General features: G+C 37.2%; 1 long non-coding RNA gene and 1 pseudogene across 2 annotated transcripts in view; one reads left to right on the top strand and one right to left on the bottom strand.

The window, feature by feature from the left end:
- LOC306645484 overlaps positions 1 to 27231 on the bottom strand; it is a 37474-nt gene extending 10243 nt beyond the window's left edge. The window contains exons 1-2 of the long non-coding RNA XR_013759667.1: positions 27045 to 27231; positions 22619 to 22669 (exon numbers count right to left, since the gene is read on the bottom strand). This is a non-coding gene — a long non-coding RNA (uncharacterized lncRNA). The remainder of the gene's footprint in view (positions 1 to 22618; positions 22670 to 27044) is intronic.
- Positions 9180 to 9900, top strand: LOC306645828 (glutathione S-transferase Mu 3-like; annotated as a pseudogene). The gene has a single exon. The product of its transcript is annotated as a glutathione S-transferase Mu 3-like (transcript).
- Positions 27232 to 27313: the final 82 nt, after the last annotated feature.

Below are 27313 nucleotides of genomic sequence, written 5' to 3'. Positions count from 1 at the left end.
AAGCATAAGAAGACAGGAGTTTAACAAATCATAGATTCAGGAATTTCTGTGCAAATAATGAAGAAATCAGTCTCATTTGCCATAAGAGTTAGAATCCTCTTTCACCTTTTTGCAACTAAGGAGAATGATTGTTTCTGGGACTTGTTATGCAGATCAAAGGGAAATGGGTGGTTAGTGGGGATTAATGAATAGCCTCTATCCTGACTTACTTTATTTACATTGAAAAGTCAGTCACTATAAAATAAGAAAATAATGGATTTTTGATAAAAGCTAGTGAAAGGGGTCAGCAAGGGCTAGATTGGGTTTTGGTATTTGGGAATGATGAGGAGGTGGGTGGGCAGTTTTCCTGTTGCCATGAATGGGACTTTAAGTAAACAGGAGACTGGGTGTTGGACTTTAAAAAGAAAATTCTAAAATTTAAGTACTTGTCTTGCTGGAGGGTTACTGACATCTAGTATTACCTAAATTAGGCTCATATACTTTTTCAATGACGCAATGTTACCAGGTACCTTTGTGAGGTGAAACAGAGGCAGCCATGGAGGCCCCCTTTTCACCTTGGTTCTTGTGATCATGCCAAAAAGATTTCAGACATGTCTCTCCGAGTAGCAAGCATGCGTGTACTACGAGTAAGAAGTGGGAAAAGGGGACACTCTCAAGGGAAAGACAGTGTCTTTTAGAGAAGAGAACAATGCACACCCATCCTGTCCTCTACCTTTAATGGGGGTCCCAGGGAAGTTTCCAGAGAATCCCATCAAGGTCTATCTCTTGATTTTTGACTGACAGCAGGACTTTTGGTTGACTTCAGACTTTCAAGGCCCACTGTGCGTAACAAGTCTAGGTCACTTTGGCTCATGCTGACTGATTCTAATTGGAACCTGTTCTTACAGATTTTCTGGTTAGTGGGAATTATCCTTATCTCCCTAAGCTCTGAGATCTGGTCTGTTTAAGGGAAACAAAATTCCGTACCTCAGGATAACTTATGGTTTTCTTAACAGGATTTCAGGCTTGCATTTCTCCTGAAAATTATCGGTAGTTTTCTACCTGAGGACTGTAACATAACCTGTGAATTTAAGCCAGAAGAGCTACAGGTAAATTGCTTTCTAAAAGAAAGCATGTGGAAATCAGCACAATTGGACCATTTTATAGAATTAGTCCCTTAAGCTTATGTTCTTACCATTCACATTTGTCTGTTCCCAATCAAGAGGATCCCAATAAGAAGAGTTGAAGGAACTCTGGCCTAGGATTCAAAGTTAACCTGGGATGATAAAATTTTGGCCACTAATTCTATAAGGAAGAACAATTTTCTCCAGCTAACTTTTATTATTTTTAATTCTCTTTCTGTTTTGGGGATTCAGAAAATGATAGCCAAAGTATGTCACCTTGGCTTGTAGAGTACTTTGAAGAAAAGGACATTAGAAGGCCCAAGATGCATCCTCAGAACCATGGTCTGTCTCTCACCCCTCACTCTCCCCCAAAGTGAGTTATGGAGACTAGAATTCCTCTACCCCACAGTGGGTCCGAATCTAGAACCCTTTACCTTAGAAGCACAAGCCACAAAACCTAAAAGTATTCCTCTAATGTTCCTCCACACTTTTTTGTAACAGTTGGCCAGAAAGAAATTCCCCAACAAGCCTGATCTTAGAGTAGACCTTAAGACCATCATTCCAGAAGGCTCCTGCCCTATACCTGGAAGGAAAAAATATTGCACAGAGAGGCCAAGATGATTCTGAACAGATAGGCATTACTGGTTTCCTCACTTAGTCTACTAACATTAGGTCACATCCTTTGTGCCCAATTGCATTTCTACATGACTTTCCATTGTTTATCAAACCTAAAGCTAAAAGTAGTCAGTTTTCCCTGGGTCTTTGGGTGTTCAATCAAGATTCCCTCATATAATTTTTTTTTCTCTTTTTAAAATTCATTTTAATTAGTTAAACGTGACAGAATGCATTTTAACACATCATACATAAATGGAGTATAGCTTCTCATTCTTCTCGTTGTACATAATGTAGAATTACATTGGTCATGAATCATATATGTACATAGGTTGATAATGTCTGGTTTATTCTACTATTCTTCCTACCCCCATTCCCGCTCCCCTCCACCTACTCCCATCTGCCTAATGCGAAGTACCTCTGTTTTTCCCTAGCCCCACCCCCTTTTTGTGAATTAGCATCTGCATATCAGAGAAAATATTCAGCCTTTGGTTTTTTGGGATTGGTTTATTTCACTCAGCATGATATTCTCCAGCTCCATCCATTTACCTACAAATGTCATAATTTTATTCTTCCTTAAGGCTGAGTAGTATTCCAATGTGCATATATGCCACATCTGCTTTATCCCATCATCTGTTGAAGGACATCTAGGTTGGTTCCATAGTTTAGCTATTGTGAATTAAGCTGCTATAAATATTGATGTGACTATAGTATGCTGAATTTAAGTCCTTTGGGTATAAACCAAGGAGTGGGATAGGTGGGTCAAATGGTGGTTGCATTCCAAGTGTTCTGAGGAATCTCCACACTGCTTTCCAGAGTGGTTGCATCAATTTATAGTCCCACCAGCAATTTATGAGTGTACCTTTTACTCCACATCCTTGCCAACATTTATTGTTGCTTGTATTCTTAATAATTGCTGTTCTGACTGGAGTGAGATGAAATCTTAGGGTAGTTTTTACTTGCATTTCTCTAATTGCTAGAGATTTTGAAAAATTTTTCATATATTGTTGATTAATTGTATTTCTTCTGTGAAGTGTCTGCTCAGTTTCTTAGCTTTATTGATAGGATTATTATTATTATTATAGTGTTGAGTTTTTTGAGTTCTTTGTCTATCCTGCAGATTAATGCTCTATCTGAGGTACATGTGGTAAAGATTTTCTCCAATTCTGTAGGCTCTCTCTTCATATTATTTATTTTTCCTTTGCTGAGAAGAAGCTTTTAAATTTTAATCCATCCCATTTATTAATTCTTGATTTTACTTCTTGTACATTAGAAGTCTTGTTAAGGAAGTCAGATCCTAAGCTGACATGGTGAAGATCTGGGCCTACTTTTTCTTCTGTTAGGTGCAGGGTCGCTGGTCTGGTGCCTAAGTCTTTGATTCACTTTGAATTGGGTTTTGTGCATGTTGAGAGTTATATATGGATTTCCAATATTCCTGGTACCATTTCTTGAAGAGACTATCTTATTCCAGTGAATGTTTTTGATGCCTTTGTCCATTATGAGATAATTGTATTTATGTGAGTTTGGCTCTGTGTCTTCTATTCTGTACTATTAGTCTACATGTCTGTTTTGGTGCCAATACCACGACATTTTTGTTACTGCAACTCTGTAGTATAGTTTAAGGTCTGGTATTGTGATGCCTCCTGCTACACTTTTCTGAGAATTGCTTTGGCTATTCCAGGTCTCTTATTTTCCAAATGAATTTCATGATCACTTTTTCTAATTATATGAAGAATTGTCATTGGAATTTTAATAGTAATTGCATTGAATCTATATGATGCTTTTGGTAGTGTGGTCATTTTGACAAATTAATTCTGCCTATACAAGAGCATGGGAGATCTTTCTATCTTCTAAGGTTTACTTCAATTTCTTTTTTAGTGTTCTGTAATTTTCATTGTAGAGGTCTTTTACCTCTTTTGTTACATTGATTCCCAAGTATTTCAATTTTTTTTTGAGACAATTTTGAATGGGGTAATCTTCCTAACTTCTCTTTCAGTCAAGTCAACACTGATGTATAGTAGCACAATTGATTTATGGTATTAATTTTATATCCTGCTACTTTGCTGAATTCATGTATGAGTCCTAGAAGTTTTCTGGCCTAGTTTTTTGGGTCTTCTAAATATAAAATCATGTCTTCAGCAAATAGGGATAGTTTGAGTTTTTCTTTTCCCATTGGTATCTTTTTAATTTCTTTCTCCTGTCTAATTGCTCTGGCTAGAGTTTCCAGGACTATGTTGAATAGAAGTGGTGAAAAAGGGCATCCCTGTCTTGTTCCAGTTTTTAGAGGGAATGCTTTCAATTTTTCTCCATTTAGAATGATGTTGGCCTTGGGTTTAGCATAGATAGCCTTTACAATGTTGAGGTATGTTTCTACTATTTCTAGTTTTTCTAGTGTTTTGAACATAAAGGGGTGCTGTATTTTGCCAAATGCTTTTTCTGCATCTATCAATATAATAATATGATTCTTGTTTTTATGCCTATTGATGTGATGAATTACATTTATTCATTTCTGTATGTTGTACCAACCACACTTGATTGTGGTGAACTATCTTTTAAATATGTTTTTGTATTCAATTTACCAGAATTTTATTGAGAATTTTTTAGTCTATGTTCATCAGATATATTGGTCTGAAGTTTTCTTTCCTTGATGTGTCTTTGACTGGTTTGGGTATCGGAGTGATACTAACTTAATAGAATGAGTTTGGAAGGATTCCTTCCTCTTCTATTTCTTGGAATACTTTGAGGATAATTGGTGTTTTCTTTGAAGGTGTTGTAGAACTCAGCTGGGTGTCCATCTGGTCCAGGGCTTTTCTTGGTTGGTAGGTTTTTGATGGCGTCTTCTCTTTCATTACTTGAAATTGATCTATTTAAATTGTGTATGTCCTCCTGATTCCGTTTGGGTAAGTCATATACCTCTAGAAATCTGTCAGTGTCTTGATTTTCTATATTTGGAGTACAGATTTTCAAAATAGGCAGCATACTGTTGGGTCTTTTTTTTTTTTTTTTTTTAAATCCAATCTGCCAGCCTATTGATTAATGAGTTTAGGCCATTAACATTCAGGGTTATTATTGAGATATGATTTGTATTCCCAGTCATTTTGGCTTATTTCTGGTTTCGATGTACTATTATTCTAGTGTATTTCCTCCCTTTTCTGGTTTTCACTTTTTCTTCATGAAATATCTTATTGAGTATATTTTCTAGAGCAGGAATTCTAGTTGTAAATTCTTTTAACTTTAATTTACCATGAAAGGTTTTAATTTCATCATCAATTCTGAAGTTTATTTTGCTGGGTATTGTATTTTTGGGCTGCATCCATTTTCTTTCAGAGCTTGGTATATATTACTCTAAGGCCTCCTAGCTTTGAGGGTCTGGGTTGAGAAATCAGCTGAGATCAGGGTTGGTTTCCCTCTAAATGTTATCCATCACTTTCTCTTGCAGGCTTTAAAATTCTATCATTCTCTATGTTAGGAACTTTCAAAATAATATGACTTGGTGTAGGTCTGTGATACTTTTGTCTATTTGTGGTCCTATAAACCTCATGTATTTGATTTTCTGTTTCCTTCTTTGGATTTGGGAAATTTTCTGATATGATTTCTTTGAAAAGATTCTGCATTCCTTTTGTTTGTATTTCCAAGACTTCATCTATCCCAATAAATCTTAAATCTTTTTCACATTATCCCACATTTCTTGGAAGTTCTAATATCTTTTCTCCATGGTCAACTTTATTTTCAAGATTATATATTTTGTCTTTATTGCCTGAAATTTTGTCTTCCAAGTGATCTAGTCTGTTAGTGATATTTCAATTGAATTTTTAATTTGATTTATTGATTCATTCATTTCAAGAATCTCTGCTTGATTTCTTTTTCAGAATCTTTATCTTTTTAGTGAAGTGATCTTTCACTTCCTGTATTTTCTCTCAAATTTCACTCCTTATATCATCCTTTACCTCATAGATCATTTTATCTATGTACATTCTTTTTAAAAACTTGTTCTAATTATTTGTACATGACAGTAGAATGCATTTATACATTTTGATAGATCATGCATAAATAGAGTACTATCTCTCATTTTTCTGATTATACATATTGCTTCTAAATTCCTTCTTGAACATTTCTTCCACGATGGTGTCAATGGCTTCTGTTTTTAGAGTGTTTTAATGTGTTTGGGGTGATTTGTTCCCTTGCTTTTTATGTTTTTTGTGTGTCTATCCATCTAAAAGTATGGATTTGAGGTAGTAGAGTTTCTACCCTGTGGACTTATAGGTCTCTGAAGTTTTCTAGTGCCTCACCATTTAAGGGGGAACAAATAATAACAACAAACAGTACAAACAATATTCACCATTAAACCAAATAGTTACTGCTAAGATGTTTGCAATGTTGATTGTCACAATAAACAGAAATTATATGATCAGTCATTACCTATAATAAAAATGATAAGTTTGCGAAAGTGTTTACAATTTTGAATGGTGAACAGGGAGAGAACAGAAGTGATACAGGATGTGACAATTATGAGGGGAGGGAGAGAAGATAGAAGTAAAATATTAAAAGAAGAGTAAAAGAAAGAACAATAGAGATTAGCAGCTAGCAGAAGAAATGTGAGAAAGCTAATCAAGAGAAACAAGTTAGAGAAAAATATATATAAAGTAAAAATTTTAACAAATTAAAAATAAAAATAAATACAAAACAAACTGAAATATACTAATTAAACATCCTAGTCATCAAAAAAACTGATCTATGAAAAATAATTGGTTTCAAAAATTCTAGAAATGAGAAAAAATATGAATATCTATAAATGTCCATGAACCATTAATGTCACAGTTAAACAGAGAAAAGAAGAAAAAGAAAAGAAAATCATGATGAAAAGTTATAGAATTGTTTCCATTGGCATTCAAAAGGTTCTCAGATTCTCTTCTTAGCAGTTTTAGATGGAGTCATCTGAAGCATGGTGTTCCACCCTCCAGGTGGATTGCTGGAGTGATAGAGGTAAACTCACAGGTGGAACTCCTGGAGGCAGGGTTTAGGCTTAAGTGGACTCCAGGTTTTTGCTTAATGCCAATTGGTCTGAATATTTTAAATCAATGCATCTCCAGAGCCCAGAAATTGCTAGTCCACACTGGAAAACTGCACCCCAGTGATCTCTCCTGAGTTCTCATGTGGTGGAGGAGCCAAAGCTTAGTCCTCTAGGTCACCTTTGGACCCCAGGTTTACCTGGTCTCAGATTCAGTCTTCAAACTCAATCTATCCCACTCCCATCCTTTTGAATTCCCAGCCAGATGTGTCCCTCCCAACCAGTCTTGCAAGCAAAATTGGGGTTTGAGGGGGATCTAGGTGGGTTTCCATGACCAGTTGTACCCTGTGTAAACCTCTCTCCACATTTGATTTTCTCCTGGTCACTTAGGTACACTCCAGGCCATGCAGTGTGGGTTTATCAGGCCTGTATTTCAAGTGAAACTCAGGTTTGCTCTGAATTGGCTCCCTCAGCTGCCAGACCCCATGCCACAACTGCAGAATGGTTCCTTTCTCTGTCCTCCATACACTACTAGGAGAAATTGTGGCTTCTTTACCACACAAGGATACTGTGTAGCTCATCTTTCAGTTTAGTCAGTGTCTTTGATCTCTAAACTCTCCATACTCAGACCCAGAGTCTCATGAATTCCCATGTTAGCCTCCTGTAAATCTAAATTACTCAAATGAGAATTAGCATCATGCATTATGCAATAGTGGAAATTTTTATTTTGTCTTCTTTAGTATCTCTAAATGTGCACAGTAGTCAATAATTTTAGTGCCTTTGCAAATTGACACAAACCTAACTATTAGGTAGATTATCAAAGCAAAGTAAAAAAAAACAAGTCATATTAGTTATTTTACTTGTGAATGCTGAAAGTAACGATAATTGATAGTTCTCACCTTCACTGTGACTGAGAGGTCTTTCTCCTCTGTTTTCTTAGGTTATTGATGAAATTTCTTCTCTTGGTAAAGATCAGGCTAATCCCTCAAAGTCTAATTCTTGCACATTTTTAATAAAATTATAACATAACATCTCCATTATAAGTTTGGATTAATAGAAAAAGACAAACTATGTTAGTTTTCCATCACTATGACAAAGTACCTGAGAAAATAAACTTATAAGGAGGGAAGGTTTATTTCAGCTTATGGCTTCTGAGGCTTCACTCTTCTGTCTTTGAGCCTGTGGCAGCACACTACATTATGTTAAGAGTTCATGATTGAACAAAACTTCTCACCTCATGGTGGCTGGGAAGCACACCAAGAGAGAGGAAGGAAATGGTGCCCCAATATTTCCTTCAAGTCTAAAGACCTAGCTAACTTTCACTAGGTCTCACCTCCTAATGGTTCCACCACAGACTGGAGAGCACACCTTCAACACATGGCCTTTACAGGGGACATTTAAGACCCAAACCATAACACAAACCCATGATGACTCATCATATTGCCCCTTTTACCAGTCTATGAGTTCTTCAGGATGGAAAACATTCTTAATTCTTCACCCTGTCTAATTGAGCCCAAATAGAAATGCTTAGTATTTTTAAAAAATTTTATTTAATTTTAATTAATTGAATAGTGGACAATACAGTTTTAATGAATTGGTACACATTTGGTCTGGATAAATATTTTGGTCCTTTTTAAAACCAAAAGCATTTTCTGGATAACCCCATTCAGTGTTAAAAAATAAACTAATTCAAATGCCAGCTTGGAGAAAGTGCATTCTACTGTCATGTGTAACTATTTAAAAGAAATTTTTAAAATTCTCATAAAAAAGGTTAAGTTTTTTGAGTTTTATAGATATAGATATAGATATAGATAACCTGGAGATTAATGTTCTATCTGAAGTGCATGTGGTAAAGATTTTCTCCCATTCTGTAGGCTCTCTAAAAGAGTGAGATTTTGAAAACTGGTCTTCCTTATTCTGTCACGAACAGGTCCTAGGACCTGCTCTTAAGTCTCTTCTGTGCTAAATTAACAGACAGAATTTCAGTGGATTGAACTAAATTTTAAAATATAAATGATAAAGTAGTTACTGGGTCTCTCTGAGCTACATAGCTTCCTTTGTACCCCATAGATGGTGGATCAACTAACAAAATGAAAGCAAGAACTGAAAATGTTAAGACTTCCATATTTGTTCAACATGGAGTTGGGGCATCTAGTCAAACCACTCTCTGCATCTGCATAAGGTAAGGGATAAAATTCCCAAGTGCTTCTCCTATGGTTAAGTGACTCTTTCAAACTATATTTATTTCAGAAATCATTCACTACTCATAGCCAGATGCAGTGGCACTTGCCTGTAATCCCAGTCATTTGGGAGGCTGAGGCAAGAGAATTGCAAGTTCAACGCCAGCCTCAGCAACTTGGTGTGGCCTTAAGCAACTCAGAAAGACCCTGTCTCTAAATAAAAATTTTAAAAAGGTTGGGGATACCTGTCTTCAAAAGCTGGCAAGTTGCCTCACTATGTCATCCAAGTCATCTATGGTTCTGGATTATTGGGATATTCGTAGGCTGGTGCATGCAATCTGCCTGCTCCTGGAGTTCACTGATAGGATGCTATGAGGAGAAACGGTACATTTGCAGAGAAGCTCCTATGATCAAAGTCAATGGCTGGGTGCAAAGTTCAAGCTAAACCTGGACTTTCCTAATCTTCCCTACCTCATGGAAGAACAAGATCACCCAGAGTAATACCATCTTAGGCTATATCATTCACAAGCACAACATGTGAGGTGAAAGTGAAGAAGAAAAGATTTGAGTAGACATTATGGAGAACCAAATAATGGATTTATGCATGCAACTAATTCACTTCTGCTGCAAACTTGATTATGAAAAAATGAAGCCTCAGTACTAGGAACAGCTAACTGGACAACTGAAACTATTCTCCTTGTTCCTGGGGAAATACTCATGGTTTTCAGGGGAAAGCTTACCTTTGTGAATTTTCTCACCTATGATGTCTTAGACCAGAACTGTATGTTTAAGCCTAAGTGTCTGGATGAGTTCCCAAATCTGAAGGCTTTTAAGTACCACTTTGAGGCCTTGGAGAAAATAATTGCCTACTTACAGGCTGACCTCTTCTTCAAGATGCAATAACAATTACAAGATGGTCAAGTGGGGCAAGAGAAACTTCTTGTTTTATTCCATCCTATACACAGGGGCCTGTACTCTTCTCTGCTTTTTCCAATAAATAGCACTTAGTTTAAAAAAAGGTGGTGGGAGGAGATGTTGGGATGTGGCACAATGATTAAGAGCCCCTAGGTTCAATCCCAGGTACAAAAAAAAAAAAAATATATATATATATATATAGAAAAGGAAAGAAAAGAAAAAGAAGAAATTTTGGGGTACCAGGAATTGATCCCAGAGGAGATTAACCACTGAGCCACATCCCCAGCCTTTTTTAAAAATTTTGAGACAGGGTCTCACTAAGTTGCTTATGGCCTTGCTAAGTTGCTGAAACTGGCTTTGAACTTGTGATCCTCTTGCCTCAGCCTCCTGAGGCACTGGTGTTACAGACACGCACCACCATGCCTGGCACTATTTATTTTTCAAAGACTGTCTTAGAGGTTCAACTAAGAGTTTTCCAGATGCAAGTCCACAATTAATCACTATAATAGGTTTCACACATAGTATCTGTTCAATAAATATTTAAGCAAGTGAATTTATAAGTAGTCTATAAAAGAAGAGAACATGTTTAGTTTTTAAAGGTCAGTTATCTCAGTAAGTTCTTAATAACCATTGCTTTGAATGATCCAGAAGTCCAAATGCAGAAATTCCTGTATTTGTAGTTTCATATTTTTCCATTAAAGGATTTCTAACTTCCTATTTTTAGAGAAGCCTATGCTTAGATGTCTGTCTAAAAAGCATTTTCCAGAGACATATGTAAATTTTTGCAAAGAATCTACAAAGTCTGGTATCTTCCAAGGACTATAACACAGAGTATAAATTTAGGAGCCAAACAAATCTGGGCTCAAATCCCAGCTCTGTTATGATGTAGCATGATCTTGCTCAAATAAGCGGACTTGTCAGTCTTAGCTATAGAAAGAGAGGAAAAAGGAAAGAAGGAAAGGAGGATGGACGGATGGGAGGAGGTAGGAGAGAAGAGCAAAGAGAGGAGGGAAAATGGAAAGAGAAAGATGAAGGGAGTAAGAGGAAGAGAGAGAGAGAGAGAGAGAGAGAAGGATAGAGAGGGAAATAGAGGAAGAATGAAATAGCCTCTTCAGGGTTGGTATGGCAGGAGGGAGATTAGAGATAAAATAAGGTAAAAGGAAATAGTATGGTTCTTGGCACAAAATATATATTCAAAATGTTAATTACAGCAGCAGCAGCATCATTTGTGATGAATGATTTGTCATTCTAAATAAAACACATTATTTTATGAAAAGATACAATTGATCTTTTGCTTTGATAATTCTTCACATTACCTACTTTGTTGCACTTATTGCAATTATGATCTGAATGACACTGTTGATTCATAAACTGATCCGTTTGTCTAGGGGTTGGATTTGACCCTGACCTTTCATTATGTCACTTGATTGCTTTTTGTACAATGGTTCAATGGTTCTTCATTTTACTCATCAAAAACCTCACCTTCCCAGAGATGGCTTTGGAAGAAATAGGGAGTGGTAGATGAACCTGCAGTAAGAACCTTGCAGAGTATATTGAAGTACATAGCACAGGGCATTCACCGACAGCACCAATTAATATTATCATATATTTCAATCAATATCTTGTCCATCAGATGAACCATAGGCAACTGCAATTGAAAACACTAAGAGCTGCACAAAAAGCACTGTGTAGATTGTTGAAGATCCTGAAACAAGCAGGACACCAACCCTAGAGACTATGCTGTAAGGCAAGAATAGGAGGGAAACTCATGTGGAGAGCTGACCAGGACTAAATGAGAAGAAGAATCCAGAATTGCTCAAGGCTGAAGCAAAAATGAACCTCTTAGGCTCTAGACTTCTCACTAATTCGTTAAGGAAAAGATATCCTCATTTTGATCTTCCTGCTCTACAGAATTATTTTCTTGTTTATATGTTTACATTCAAATTAAACTTAAATAAAACGCTGATGGTTATCATTGCAAAGTATAGACCGGTTTGCACTCATGCAACTCAGGACTTTATGAAGACAAAGAACTGCTTCAAGTGTTAGACAAAGGAACTTGGATGATTTAGTCTATATCTTACAATTAATATCAACATTTCAGTGCTCTGAGAATAGATGTTTTACTTTGTGTCTCTCCAGAACGTGATCCTGAGCTAAACACTTGAGTGAAAGTAGTTTATCTGTGAGGTGAGCACAGAATTTATTTGTAGGGAGAAGGGAGTCGACATAGGGAAGGGAAACATAAAGAGTGTGGAAACTGGAGGCCAGTGTGGAGCCAGTACTGAAGAAGGAGGAATGGGGATATTTATAACAAGCATGGGAGTGTCATAATTCCAGGGCAGCTCCCAGGGAGCTTTAATTCCTCAGGACTACTGATATTGATCAATATGATTGTTAATCATGTTTTCATTGCTGTGACCAAAATATCTGACAAGAACAACTTAAAGGAAGAGAAGTTTATTTTGGACTTAGAGTTACATTCTGCTGGGCCTTCCTTTTAAATCTTGATGGACGCCTCTGTGACCCCCTACCTCCAGCAGCCTGCTCTCTTGTCGAATCGACACCACATGAACAATGCCAAGGTCTGCCACCAGCTCCAGCAGAGGCTGGGCCCCTGGGAACATGGCTTCAGGGATCTCAGAGTGCCTGGACAGCTAAGCATGATGAAACAAATCCTGGGGAAACAACTCCTGGGCACCCTATGCAAGCAGAGGGCCCCCGTGATTCACACCCCTGAGCCCGTCATGTGTGTGGTCTTGCTAATTCTTGAGAAGTCCTCAAATCATTTTTCCTACTTGTCTCCATGTAAAGTACTTAGCTTCTCTTTAATGATGGGACTCTCTTCTGCAATCACAATTTCCTTGGCCCCAATTTTACATGTACTTTTCTGGCCAAATAGGAAGTTTTTAGTTTCTTTCCTCTCTGCTCCTTCCTCCTGATTTTCACTGTAAACTTGGGTAAAATTCGACAGTAATATCTATGCCATATATATATATATATATGGATAAAATCTCTGGCTACATACATATATATATGTTATGTATGTACTTTACACAGATTCAATAGGAAAGATATATATACATTATACATTATATATTATATAGATTTTTTTTCATTGTACACAAATGGAGTACAACTTTTCATTTCTTTGGTTGTTCATGATGTAGAGTAAAACCATCCATGTAATCATCCATGTACATAGGGTGATGATGTTTGTCTCATTCCACCATCTTTCCTTCCCCCTGCTCCCTCCCCTCCCCTCATTTTCCTCTACACAATCCAAAATTCCTCCATTCTTCCCTTCCCCCCTGCCAACCCCCCTTTATGTATCAGCATCCACTTATCACAGAAAACATTTGGCCTTTGGTGTTTTGGGATTGGCTATTCTCAGCATGATATTGTCCAACTCTGTCCATTTATGTGCAAATGCCATAATATTATTCTTCTTTAAGGCTCAGTAATATTCTGCTGTATATATATATATCACATTTTCTTTATCCATTCATCTGTTGAAGGGCATCTAGGTTAGTTCCAAGGTTCAGCTATTGTTTATTGAGCTGCTATAAACATTGATGCGGTTGCATCACTGTAGTATGCTGATTTTAAGCCCTTTGGGTATAGGCCAAGGAGTGGGATAGCTGGGACAAATTGTAATTCATTCCAAGTTTTCTGAGGAATCTCTATACTGTTTTCCAGAGTGGTTGTACCAATTTGTAATCCCACCATCAATGTATGAGTGTACCTTTTTCCCCACATCCTTGCCAACATCTATTGTTGCTTGTGTTCTTGATAATCGCCATTCTAATTGGAGGGAGATGAAATCACAGGGTAGTTTTGATTTGCATTTCTCTAATTACTAGAGTTGTTGAATATTTTTTCATATATTTGTTTAACAATTGTATATCATCTTCTGTGAAGTGTTTGCTCAGTTCCTTAGCCCATTGACTGATTGGGTTATTTGTATTTTTGGTGTTAAGCTTTTTGAATTCTTTTTTTTTCTTTTTTTAATTCATTTTTATTGTAAACAAATGGGATACATCTTGTTTCTCTGTTTGTACATGAAGTAGAGGCATACCATTTGTATAATCATACATTTACCTAGGGTAACAGTTTTTGATTCATTCTGTTATGTTTCCTCCCCTATCCATCCCACCCCTCTTATCCTTCTATACAGTACCTCCTTCCTCCATTCTTGCCCCCATTCCACCCCCCATTATGTGTCATCATCCTCTTATCAGTGAGATCATTTGTCCTTTGGTTTTTTGAGATTGTCTTATCTCACTTAGCATGATATTCTCCAATTTCATACATTTGCCTGCAAACGCCATAACTTTATTATTCTTTATGGCTCAGTAACATTCCATTGTATATATATATATAAAACAGTTTCTTTATCCATTCATCAACTGAAGGGCATCTAAGTTGGTTAGATATTTGGCTATTGTGAATTGAGCTGCTATGAACATTGTTGTGGCTGTATCTCTGTAGTATGCTGATTTTAAGTCCTTTGGGTATAGGCCAAGGAGTGGGATAGCTGGGTCAAATGGTGGTTCCATTTCAAGTTTTCTAAGGAATCTCCACACTGCTTTCCAGAGTGCCTGCACTAATTTGCAGCCCCACCAGCAATGTATGAGTGTACCTTTGTCCCCACATCCTTGCCAAAACCTATTGTTGCTTGTATTCTTGATAATCACCATTCTAATTGGAGTGAGATGGAATCTTAGGGTAGTTTTGATTTGCATTTCTCTTATTACTAAAGATGTTGAACATTTTTTTCTTATATCTGTTGATTGCTTTTAGATCTTTTTCTGTGAAGTGTCTATTCACATCCTTAGCCCATTTGTTGATTGGGTTATTTGTATTCTTGGTGGAGAGTGTTTTGAGTTCTTTATATATTCTGGAAATTAGTGTTGTATCTGAAGTATGAGTGACAGATTTTCTCCCACTCTGTAGGTTCTCTCTTCACATTGCTGATAGTTTCCTTTGCTGAAAGAAACCTATTTAGATTGAATCTATCCCAGTTATTGATTTTTGCTTTTATTTCTTGTGCAGTGGGAGTCCTCTTATGGAAGTCTGATCCTAAGTCAACATGTTGAACATTTGGACCTATATTTTCTTCTATAAGATGAAGGGTCTCTGGTCTGAATCCAAGGTCCTTGATCCATTTTGAGTTGATTTTTGTGCAGGGTGAGAGATAGGGGTTTAGTTTCATTCTGTTGCATATGGATTTCCAGTTTTCCCAGCACCATTTGTTGAAGAGGATATCTTTTCTCCATTGCATATTTTTGGCACCTTTGTCTAGTATGAGAAAATTGTATTTATTTGGGTTTGTGTCTGTGTCCTCTATTCTGTACCATTGATCTACCTGTCTATTTTGGTGTCAATACCATGCTGTTTTTGTTACTATTGCTTTGTAGTATAGTTGAAGGTCTGGTATTGTAATATCCCCTGCTTCACTCTTCCTGCTAAGGATTGCTTTAGCTATTCTGGGTTTCTTATTCTTCCAGGTGGATTTTATGATTGCTTGCTCTATTTCTGTGAGATATGTCATTGGGATTTTAATTGGAATTGCATTGAATCTGTATAGCACTTTTGGTAGTATAGCCATTTTGACAATATTAGTTCTGCCTATCCAAGAACGTAGGAGATTTTTCCATATTCTAAGGTTTTCTTTAGTGTTCTGTAGTTCTTGTTGTACAGATCTTTCACCTCTTTTGTTAGATTGATTCCCAATTATTTTATTTTTTCGAGGCTATTGTGAATGGGATAGTTTTCCTAACTTCTCTTTCTGAAGATTCATCACTTATGTATAAAAATGCATTGGATTTGTGAGCATTAATCTTATATCCTGCTACTTTATTGAATTCACTTATGTGTTCTGAAAGTTTTCTGGTGGAATTTTCTGGTTCCTCTAAATATATAATCATGTCATCAGGAAATAGGGATAGTAAGAGTTCTTCTTTTCCTGTTCATATCCCTTTAATTTCCTTGGTCTGTCTAATTGCTCTGGCTAGAGTTTGGAGGACAATGTTGAATAGAAGTGGTGAAAGAGGGCATCCCTGCCTTGTTCCAGTTTTTAGGGGGAATGCTTTCAGTTTTTCACCATTTAGAATCATATTGGCCATGGGCTTAGCATAGATGGCCTTTACAATGTTAAGGAATGTTCCCACTATCCCTAATTTTTCTAATATTTTGAGCATGAAGGGATGCTCTATTTTATCAAATGCTTTTTCTGCATCCATTGAAATAATCATGTGATACTTGACTTTAAGTCTGTTGATATGGTTAATTACATTTATTGATTTCTGGATGTTCAACCAACCTTGCATCCCTGGGATAAAACCCACTTGATCATGGTGCACGATCTTTTTAGTATATTTTTGTATGTGATTTGCTAAGATTTTGTTGAGAATTTTTGCATCGATGTTCATTAAGGATATTGGTCTGAAATTTTCTTTCCTTGATGAGTCTCTGTCTGGTTTAGGTATCAGTGTGATACTGGCTTCATAGAATGAGTTTGGGCGGGTTCCCTCCTCTTCTATTTCATGAAATACTTTGAGAAGTATTGGAATGAGCTCTTCTTTAAAGGTTTTGTAGAACTCGGCTGAGAACCCATCTGGTCCTGGACTTTTCTTTGTTGGTAGGCTTTTGATGACTTCTTCTATTTCATTACTTGAAATTGATCTATTTAAATTGTGTATGTCCTCCTGATTCATATGTCAGGCAATTCATATGTTTAGGTAATTCATATGTCTCTAGAAAGCTGTTGATGTCTTCAAGATTTTCTATTTTGTTGGAGTATAGATTTTTAAAATAGCTTCTAATTATGTTTTGTATTTCACTCGTGTCTGTTGTGATATTTCCTTGTTCATTCTGAATTTTAGTAATTTGGGTTTTCTTTCTCCTTCTCTTCGTTAGTGTGGCTAAGGGTTTATCAATTTTGTTTATTTTTTCAAAGACCCAACTATTTATTTCGTTAATTCTTACAATTGTTTCTTTTGTTTCAGTTTCATGGATTTCAGCTCTGATTTTAACTGTTTCCTTTCTTCTACTACTTTTGGTGTTGCTCTGTTCTTCTTTTTCTAGGGCTTTGAGCTGTAGTGTTAGGTTGTATATTTGTTGATTTTTTCTTCTTTTATTGAATGTGCTTCATGAAATAAATTTTCCTCTAAGTACTACTTTCATAGTGTCCCAGAGATTTTGATATGATGTATCTTTGTTCTCGTTTACCTCTAAGGGTTTTTTTTATTTCCCCCTGATGTCTTCTGTTATCCATTCATCACACAATAGCGTATTATTTAATCTCCAGGTGTTGGAGTAGTTTCTGGTTTTTACTCTGTCATTTATTTATAATTTCAATCCATTATGATCTGATAGAATACAAGGTAGTATCTCTATCTTCTTGTATTTGCTAACATTAGTTTTGTGGCATAGAATATGGTCTATTTTAGAGAAGGATCCATGTGCCACTCTTTGTTGGATGGAATATTCTATAAATGTCTGTTAAGTAAATTATTGATTATGTTATTGAGATCTATGTTTTCTATGTTCAATTTTTGTTTGGAGGATCTGTCCAGTGGTGAGAGAGGTGTGTTAAAATCACCTAGTATTATTGTGTTGTAGTCTATTTGATTTCTGGAATTGAAAAGGATTTGTTTGACGTACATGGATGAGCCACTCTTTGGGGCATAGATGTTTATGATTGTTATGTCTTGCTGATTTATGCTTTCCTTAAGCAGTATGAAATGTCCTTCTTTATCTCTTCTGACTAACTTTGGCTTGAAGTCCACATTATCTGATATGAGGATGGATACTCTGACCTTTTGCTGTGTCCATGTGCATGGTATGTTTTTCCCCATCCTTTCACCCTTAGTCTGTGGGATACTCTTTCTATGAGACGAGTCTCTTGCAGGCAGCAAATTGTTGGATCTTTCTTTGTAATCCAATATGCCAGTCTATGTCTTTTGATTGATGAGTTCAAGCCATTAACATTTAGGGTTATTATTGAGATATGAATTGTATTCCCGGACATTTGGCTCATTTTTTTTTTTTTTTGACATGACTTGATTTCTCCTTTTTTTGGCTGTTCCTTTAGGGTTGTCCTCCCTTTGCTGATTTACATCGTTGTTTTTCATCTCTTCCTCATGGAATGTTTTGCTGAGAATGTTCTGTAATGTCGGCTTTCCCTTTGTAAATTCTTTTAGCTTTTGTTTATCATGGAAGAATTTTATTTTGTTGTCAAATCTGAAGGTAAGTTTTGCTCGGTATAAGATTCTTGGTTGGAATCCATTTTCTTTTTTGAAAGTGTGGTTCCAGGCCCTTCTAGCTTTTAGGATCTGGATTGAAAAATCTGCTGATATCCCCCTGAATGTAATTTGATTCTTTTCTCTTGCGGCCTTTAAAATTCTGTCTTTATTTTGTATGTTAGATATTTTCATTATAATGTGCCTTGGTGTGGGTCTGTTGTAATTTTGTGTATTTGGAATCCTATAAGCCTCTGGTACCTGGTTTTTCATTTCATTTTCAGATTTGGGAAATTTTCTGATATTATTTCATTGAATAGATTGTTCATTCCTTTAGTTTGTTTCTCTAAGCCTTCCTCAATCCCAATAATTCTTAAATTTGGCCTTTTCCTGATATCCCATAATTCTTGTAGATTCTGTTCATGATTTTTTACCATCTTCTCTGTTTGGTCAACTTCATTTTCAAGATTAAATATTTTGTCTTCAGTATTTGAGGTTCTGTCTTCCAGGTGTTCTATCCTATTGGTTATGCTTTCTATGGAGTTTTTAATTCGGTTCATTGTTTCCTTCATTTTAAGGGTTTCTGTTTGATTTTTTCCAATATCTCTATCCTTTATTGAAATAATCTTTTGCTTCCTGTATTTGCTCTTTTAACTGTCGATTGGTGCGATCATTCAATGCCTTCATTTGCTCTTTCATGTCCTCCTTCAATGCTTGCATTTGCTCTTTCATCTCCTCATTTGCTTCCCTGATTGTTTTAATTATGTACATTCTGAACTCCCTTTCTGACATTTTTTCTGCCGTGCTATCATTGGGTTTTATTGCTATACCATCTAGATTTGTTTGGGACATTTTCTTCCCTTATTTTCTCATATTGCTCAGGTATCTACCCCTCTTGTAGTGAAACTCTGGGATATTGCAGATTTCCTCTATTGACTTATATTGTCTCTATAGATTTCCAATAACTCACCTCTTAGCCTTCAGTAGCCTGAAGTCTTGGAGGAACTTGATAATGGGTTGCTCCACCAGGAAGTTGCCCCTCTAGGGGTGGTGGCCTTCTGGTGGGGTATATTCCCTATCAGTGGGCAAAGGTGCCTCCACTTGTTGACTGATGGTCAGCTAAAGGGGGACTAGACTGCAGACTGGGGCACGTCTGATCTGGGCCTGTGTCTCTGGTTCTACTGCCCTGGTGGGAAAGCCTCACCCAGCAGGGAAGACTCACAAGGTGGGGAAGTTTCGCTGGGCAGCTCCCTTCTAAGCAGTTCCCTTCAGTCCAGAACTACCACCTGGACTGAGAAGCCCTCCTCTGTGACGTTCCCACGGGTCCTGACCTACCACCTGGACTGGGGAGCCTAGACCCGTGAGGGATTCCCTCACTCAGCGGCCCTCCTCTGCTACGTTCCCTGGGGACTGGAGCTACCACCTGGGCCTCAGACCCTCACTCTGCATCAAAGCGTCTCACTGTGCGGCCCTCCTCTGCAATGTTCCCGGTTAACTGGGTTCTCGGTTCCAGCAGGGAAGTCTCACTGGGCCACTCTCCACGAAGTTCTCTGCATTTCGGGACTGCTGTCCCATCTGGGGAGCCTGACCAGTGGGAGCGACTCACCCGGTGGCTGTTGGGTTGGTTCCGAGTCTCTCAATACCTCCTCAACTCCTGGGTCTTGCCAAAGGTCCTCTAGCCTCCTGTAGGTGTCTCAGGGAGGGAGCTGCCCTTCCAATGATGATGGCCATGCCCTCAGGAATAATTCAAAATGCCTGCACCAGCCTATAAAGAAGCCTCTGGCTAGCTCTGCGATGCAGGCGGGCTGGCTCATCTGCTGGCTTGTTCCATGATGGCAACAGACTTTGGCGTGGTGATCAAGCGGGGTCCCTCAGTGATGGCATCTGTGCTTGGCCTGATGGGCAGGCTGGCTGCCGGCACCCAGCTCCGCAAGGCAGGCGGGTTGGGTGCCCACCTGCTACCTCTGTGGTGCAGGCGACATGACTCACCTGCCAGCTCGCTCTGCGACTGCGAACAACCTGTGATGGCGCCGTCCCCAGTGCAGGGGTCAATTTTTTGAATTCTCTATAAATGTCCACATCCTTATCCACATCCTGAGGTTCCCACCAAAATCTCCCATTGACTCTGCTTACAACATTCTAAGTATTCTTCATCCTGCATCTTTAAACTTTTCCAAACTCCTCCCACAAACCTCTTTCAAAGACTTCTGAATTGCATGGTCAGATTAGTCACATCAGTGATCCCATTTCTTGGTTCCAATTTCTGTGTTAGTCAACTTTTCATCGTTGTGAATAAAATAATCACTATCGATATTTCCAATTTCCATTTTCAATGAAATGGAAATTTGGTACACTTACAGTAAAGAAAGGAAAAGAGGATGATGAAAAGGAAGTGACTGAAACAAAGTTTCTCCCACACCCTACCGTCATCTCTTACTCATGCCCAAACACTATGCACCCTTCTTTCTTCTTGTGCTTTGCTCCAGTGTGCAGTTTCAGCACCTGGAGCACACACAGAGTTCATCACAGATGGTAGTTTTTTTTTTGTTTTTTTTTTTTTTTTGTGGTTGTTTTTGTTTTTTGTCATAATAAGCCTGTTTCCATGATGAGAGAAATCTGAAAGGCCCACATCAAAATATAAATTATAGTCCTTAGAAAAGTAAAGAACAAATACCAGCAAAATATTTAAGCATGTACATTAGACTTGTAAACACACTATGCTTTCCCTATTACCTGAGATCAAGAGTGATATTGCCAGCAGAAATCAAACAACTAAAGTTCAAATTCCACACTGAAAAGGATTCTGTTACCTTGCTATCACATCAGATGCCTGATACTTAAGTGACTCCATCTCTCCAGATGTGCAGTAGTCCAGTTTCCTTAGCTCATCTTGTCCCCAGCTCCCACTCCTGGAAGCTGTTACATATCTTGGGAGCTGTGCCTTTTGGCTCCTACCCAGAGAACAATCATTTCCTACAGAGTACTTATGGGCCCAGAGTTCATGGGAGCCTTCAAACTATGCTCCTCTCTTCCCAGGACTTGACTCTGTCCTGAGAGACTTGAGTTACATAAAAATTTAAACCCAGTGTTCTCTTTGAGAAGGGAAAACGAGTGATTTATTGAAATTATAGACGTGGTCTTACTGCTTGCATGGGGAAAGATAAAATCTCTGGCTACATTGACCTGTGTATCCTTGGACTCTAGCTTCCCATTAAGTAAAAATAAGGAAAAATCCAAATTCATAACATAAGGAATATTTTATTATCTGATTTCCTCTACCTCTGTCTTTTGTATGGAGAAACTGAACTGACTATGAAGAGAGAAGGACTCAAACAGACCATTGTGACTGATGAGTCCAAATGCAGATAGGAAATTACTGTTCAGGTGAGGACTGAGTCTAAACACAGGTTTTATTAGAGTGGCAGAATTTCTCCCCAAAATGTCACTTAGTTTCAAGTGATCTATCTCCTCCCCACCACCAGGGTTGCTGGGGATTGAACCCAGGGCCTTGTACTTATGAGGCAAGCACTCTACCAACTGAGATACATCTGCAGCCCTTGACCTGTCTTTAATGGTGGAATTCTTGAATCCTCTCAAGTATGTGCATACACACACACACACACACACACACACACACACACACACACAAAGACACATAAACACACACATACACAGAAACACAGACACATTGAGACAGATAGAGCTCTTTCAGCCTGGAATTTTACTGGTTTGATTTTAAGCTAAAAGAGAAATTTTACTGGGAGAAAGTTTTAGATAAATCATCAAACTGCTAGAGAATTTCAGCACTTTTAAAAATGAGAATGTGTGGAGGGATTTTTTTCCTTTGCTATATTTCAATTCCCCCATCCATAACTCAAAAAAGATTGCCCTTTTATAAGGTCAGACTTTATGTATTCAGTTTTCATGTCAGATTGTTAGGGAGAAATATAAATTTCTTCATGTTGCCAATGTACCATATTTTAAAGAAACACAGAATTCCATACACTTTTGAAGCTGACATTGTTAGGAAAAAAAAAACTGAGTTATCCTATGACTTAGGCCATAAAGTATCAGGTTGGGAACAAGATTTCCCCTGTGAACATAAAGTTCATTACTGTCCATAGATCCCCGCATAATTGGTTTAAATGTTTCCCACTGTTGCTGAAATAGTAAGTTGTGCTAAGATGAGCATAAAACTGGATATTTGTTTTTCATCCTAAAATATGTTCCCCTTGCCATGTTTGACCTTAAATGGTTTGTACTATGTCTGATTCTGTTTTGCTGATGCTCCTGATCTCCTGATAGAAAACGTGCTGGATGAGTCACGAGTGACTGCTTTTAAACATCTGTGCCTACAAATAGTTACTGTATTTAATATTCACTTAGTTGATATTCTTTTTGTTCCTTATTCCTATGTGTTAAATTATGCACATCTCTTAAAATAGGCCTCTTAAAGACCTAAAAAATAAAGAGAAATGCATGTAAAAAGGAGAACATTTAATAGTTCATTTTGGTTTCCCAAATACAAGCCCATGTGGAAAATCTTTTACTTACCACCTCAGTCTCTTCCATCATGGGGTATACTCTCATTGATTCTGGAAAGTTCTATAAAGAAAAGATATTACAAAAGGAGAGACAAAAACAAGGGATGGTGAAGTTTCAAACTTGACTAGCTTGACAAGATTGGCCTAATTCCTGCTTCAAAAATGTGCATGTATCTACAACATACTTGGTTTTGCTTACTTGCCATCACTGACATCAGGATAGGGACTCCATTCTTACACTGCCCAGTCAGGCAGTTCATACTGAAATTCAAAGGAAGAATCATTTTTATCAGCAATGGACTAGTTAATACTGGTAAGACCTCAGAAAAGAGAACAATTTTAATGCCATTGGACATCACAGGCTTACCTGTTGATTAGATTATTGTTTGCCTGTCCCTGGGGTCTCTAAGGTCCATGTCGACCTATAGTCTTATGATTTGTTTTCAGTTCTATCTCAGCACCAAATTAGTCCTCACACATACTAAGAAAATACCAACAAAAAGGGTCCATGGATGTGTCTCTTCTCAGTTCAGATGTCCTCAACTACTTGGACATGGATGCCCTTGTGTTCCATGGGCTTTATCCTCTTAGCCTAAATCCTGACAGAGTCTTCTCCAGCCCCTCTGTGATATATTACAATCCCTTCATCACTCTGGCTAACTGAATTTGAGGACTGCTGCTTCTACTTCTTCTCTCACCTTCCCCATCTTTTTTCCCTTCCCTTTCTACTTCTCCTGTTTTCTTCCTTTGGTTCAGTCATGCACCACTCAATGACAGGGACACATTCTGAGAACTGTGCCATTAGGTTATTCTGTCTTTGTGTGAACATCATAGAGGGCATTTATACAAACACGGATGATAAGACATACTACACACATAGGCTATATGGCACACATTGCTCTTGGGGCCATGATGAACAAACAATATGAGACTAAATTAAGCACTAGAGAAAACGATGCAATCGAGAGACTCAATAAACATGAGATGTGTTGAAGCTACCAGCAAAACATAACATACTATTTTACAGTGCATTGTTTTTATATACACTCATTATGAAGTTTAGTATATTAAATGCATCATATTATATGCTGAACATATTGTGTGTGCTATAGTTTAACATGACTGGCAGCACGTAGGTTTGTTTACACTAGCATCACCACAAACCTATAAAAATTTCATTTAGTTTCCATAACATAGTTGTATTAGCATGATAAAATTATGTGGGTAGTTGACCATTTTAGATTTAAACTCTTCAAAGATTTGCATAACATAGGGAATGTTTTTTCCTAGAAATTTCTGAACAAAGCCTTGTTGTTAAACCTGTCTGGGCCTTTTGTTTTTGGAGAATAGTATTTTGATTCCTGTTTCTTGAGTTGAATCAGGTGGTTTATTTTAAGTGTTACTTTAAAAAAAACAATATTTGCATTTAATATTATAAATTTGACTTCAAAAATGACTTTTGCTCCATCCCATAAAGTCTTGACATTACTATATGACTTACATTATCTTTCACAATTCTCACTGTAATTTTTCCTCTGAAACTGAATAATGCTCCACCACTCAAAAAAAAAAAAAATCCATGTTCTAATTTCTGGAATCAATAACTGTTAGCTTTTATGGTCATGTTAGTTAGATTTGATTTGCATCACTATAATAAATACCTAAGGTAATAACTTATAAAGAAGGAAAGTTTATTTTGGCTCATAGTTTTGGAGATTTGAGTCCATGATCAGTTGACACTATTGTTTTAAGTTTGTGATGATGTAGCATATCAGGGAGGAAGTACATGGCAGAAAAAAATCACTTGACCAGGAAGCAAAAGAGAGGAAGAGGAAAGAGTTCAGGGTCTTATAACCTCCTTCAAAGGCACGTCCCCAGGAACTGAGAGATTTCTCACTAAGTCCCCACTTTCCAAAGGTTCTGCTACCTATCAATAGCACCACCTTAGGAACTGAGACTTTAGTACATAAGCCATTGGAGACATTCAAGATCCAAACTGGAGCAATGGCAAAGAGGTCTTTAAAGAGGTGATTAAATTAAGGATCTTGAGATGAGTAAACTATGCTGAATTATGTGTATGGGCATTAAGTGCAATCACATGTACAGAGAGATTTATAGTGACAGAAGAGAGATTTACACTGACAGAAGAAGGGGAGGCAGAGACTGAGGTGATTCAACCTCAATCAGACGTATCAGAAGCCAGAAGATAGAAGGAAAAATTTTTCTCATAGAGCCTCTAGGGAAAACATAGTTGTGACACCTTGATTTTAGCATAGTGATACTGATTTCAGATTTCTGATCTATATAATGGTGAGAAAACACATTTCTGTTGTGTTAAGCACCATATTTGTGGTAATTTGTTACAAGAACAATAGAGAATTAATATATCCATTAATTCTTTGGAAGCATATTTGTAAGTTTCTTAATACACATTTATCCATTGATTTCTATTTTAATTGTGTTTAATTAGAAAGAAATTATTCAAAGAACACTGGCTATTTGAAATTTTTAGATAATAATTTTGTGACCTATACATAGTAAATTTTATAAATATCTTATATGAACTTGAGAATAATACATATTCTTTTTCTTTTCTTTTTTCTTTTCTTTTTTTTTTGTTTTGTTTTTGTTTTTGTTTTTGTTTTTGAGACAGGAGCTGGTCTTAAACTTGAGATTCTCCTGTTTCAGGCTCCTGAGTTGCTGGGATAACAGACATGACCCACAAACCACAAAACCTGGCATGGGTGTGCTCTCTCGCTCTTTCTCTCTCTCTCTCTCTCTCTCTCTCTCTCTCTCTCTCTCTCTCTCTTTCTTTTTATTAATTAATTTTTTTTTTTTTTTTTTTGGTACTGGAGACTGAACCCAGTTAACTTTTTTAATTAGTTTTTTAGGCTGGCTTGAACTTGCAGTCCTCTTGCCTCAGTGTACTGAATAGCTTTATTTGGCATTGTAGGATTTTCCCTATACTTATTAGAGCAAACTTTTCATTTTCCTCCTCATAATTTCTAGATTCTCCTCTATTTAGAGTCTACTCAATCAATCATACCTGATACATATTAAAATATACCTAAGGGTTTATGAAGTAGTCAGATTTTCCTTACAATGATGTCAGGGTTTGCTGTTTTGTATTTTGAGGCCATGTAATTAGATACATACAATTTTGTGACTTTCGTATTTCTTCTCCCTAAAACCCTGAGGCCTCAGCTCTACACCAATAATGTTTGTTTTCCTGTCCTATATCATGTCACAAAGTTACCAATTCAGTGGTTGAATTAACCCTAGTACAGCATTTCCCTTTCTCCTTTAATCTGGAGATTCATCAACCAGACCCTAGTATTGAGCAGTGAACAGTCCTCTAATTTCTTTTTTTTTTTTTTTTCCTTTGTGTAATAAAACTGTCCAGATCAAACTCCTGGTTCAGGCCACCTTCTTCTAGACCTCCAACACTTTCTATGATTTTTTTCATTTATGGTCCTTACATACATTTATGTGGCTTTGAGTCCTAACTATTCTCATTCTTATCTATTTTTCCTTGCATGTATTTGGAGGAGCACCCAGAACCATCTTGCCTGGAAATATGTCTGTATTGTTTAAACTAGTCTGAGTCGGGCAATCTGACATTTGCTACTTAATGACAGGATATTAGTTTCTCCATTTTACAGATTAAAAAACTGAGGCAGAGATGCTACATGGCTATCCCAAGACATATAATTTATAAACAAAGGAACTAGAAAATCAGTTTAAGTTGTTTGACTGCAAAATCTAGGGTCTTTCATTTTTACTATGCTTGTTCCAAAATAACATTGCTGGAATCGTAAAAGGAGCAGGGCTTTGTTTTTTACCCACACTTAGACCAAGCCAGATTTGTCCCATCCTCCACCAGCTGCTCACTGTTGTTTCTGCTGCCTACACCCATAATTCTAGCTTATTTCATTGATGGTACCACCACAGTTAGATTTAACCAATGTTGCCAGCTGTGGGGTTTCCCAGCAATATTTACTTTGCTGGCTTTGTTTGGCTCACATGTTTCCTGTGTGTGCCTGCCATGTGTAGCATACCACCTTACTGTGATTCTGGCTCCTCTCTACCAGACAATCATCTACAAAATAGACTCCAGAAAACATAGCAGTTCTCTTAAATGTCTGAATCTTCATGCAAATGCTTTTTTTAAATTATTTTTGGTCCTGGGATTGAACCCAGGGTTGCTTTACCACTGAGCTACATCCTCAGCCCTATTTATTTATTTATTTTTAAATTTTAAGACAGGGTCTTGCTAAGTTGCCCAGACTAGCCTTGAACTTGTGATTCTCTTGCCTCAGCCTCCCCAGTTGCTGGAATTGCAGGTATGTGCCACTTTATCTGGTTTGCAAATGCTTTTGAAGGATTCTCAAATGTAATCATATTGTCTTCATCATCAAAAAAATTAGTACTCTTACCTGCCTTGTTCTTCATCATTACTTTCTTTCAGCTTTAACATTTAGCCAATTACAGTCATTTCAAAAGAATACAGTTCCATTTTCTGGTCCTTTTGTTTAACATAACCGTCTTGAAATTTGGGCCAGGCAATACCCTTTTTTCCCCTTTCTTTTTTCTTCCCACTGAGCTAGACAAGAAACTGCTGTGTCTTCCTTTTCCCTTTTCTATTTGTAAGATGATATTTGCCACACTGGCCAAATGAGCAGGACTGGAAGTACTCCATACCCGT

This window comes from Sciurus vulgaris, assembly GCF_902686455.1.
Source record: "Sciurus vulgaris genome assembly, chromosome: 15".
Classification (NCBI taxonomy): Eukaryota; Metazoa; Chordata; class Mammalia; order Rodentia; family Sciuridae; genus Sciurus; species Sciurus vulgaris.
The sequence above is the reverse complement of the archived record's forward strand: the minus strand, read 5'-3'. Positions and strand labels throughout refer to the sequence as shown.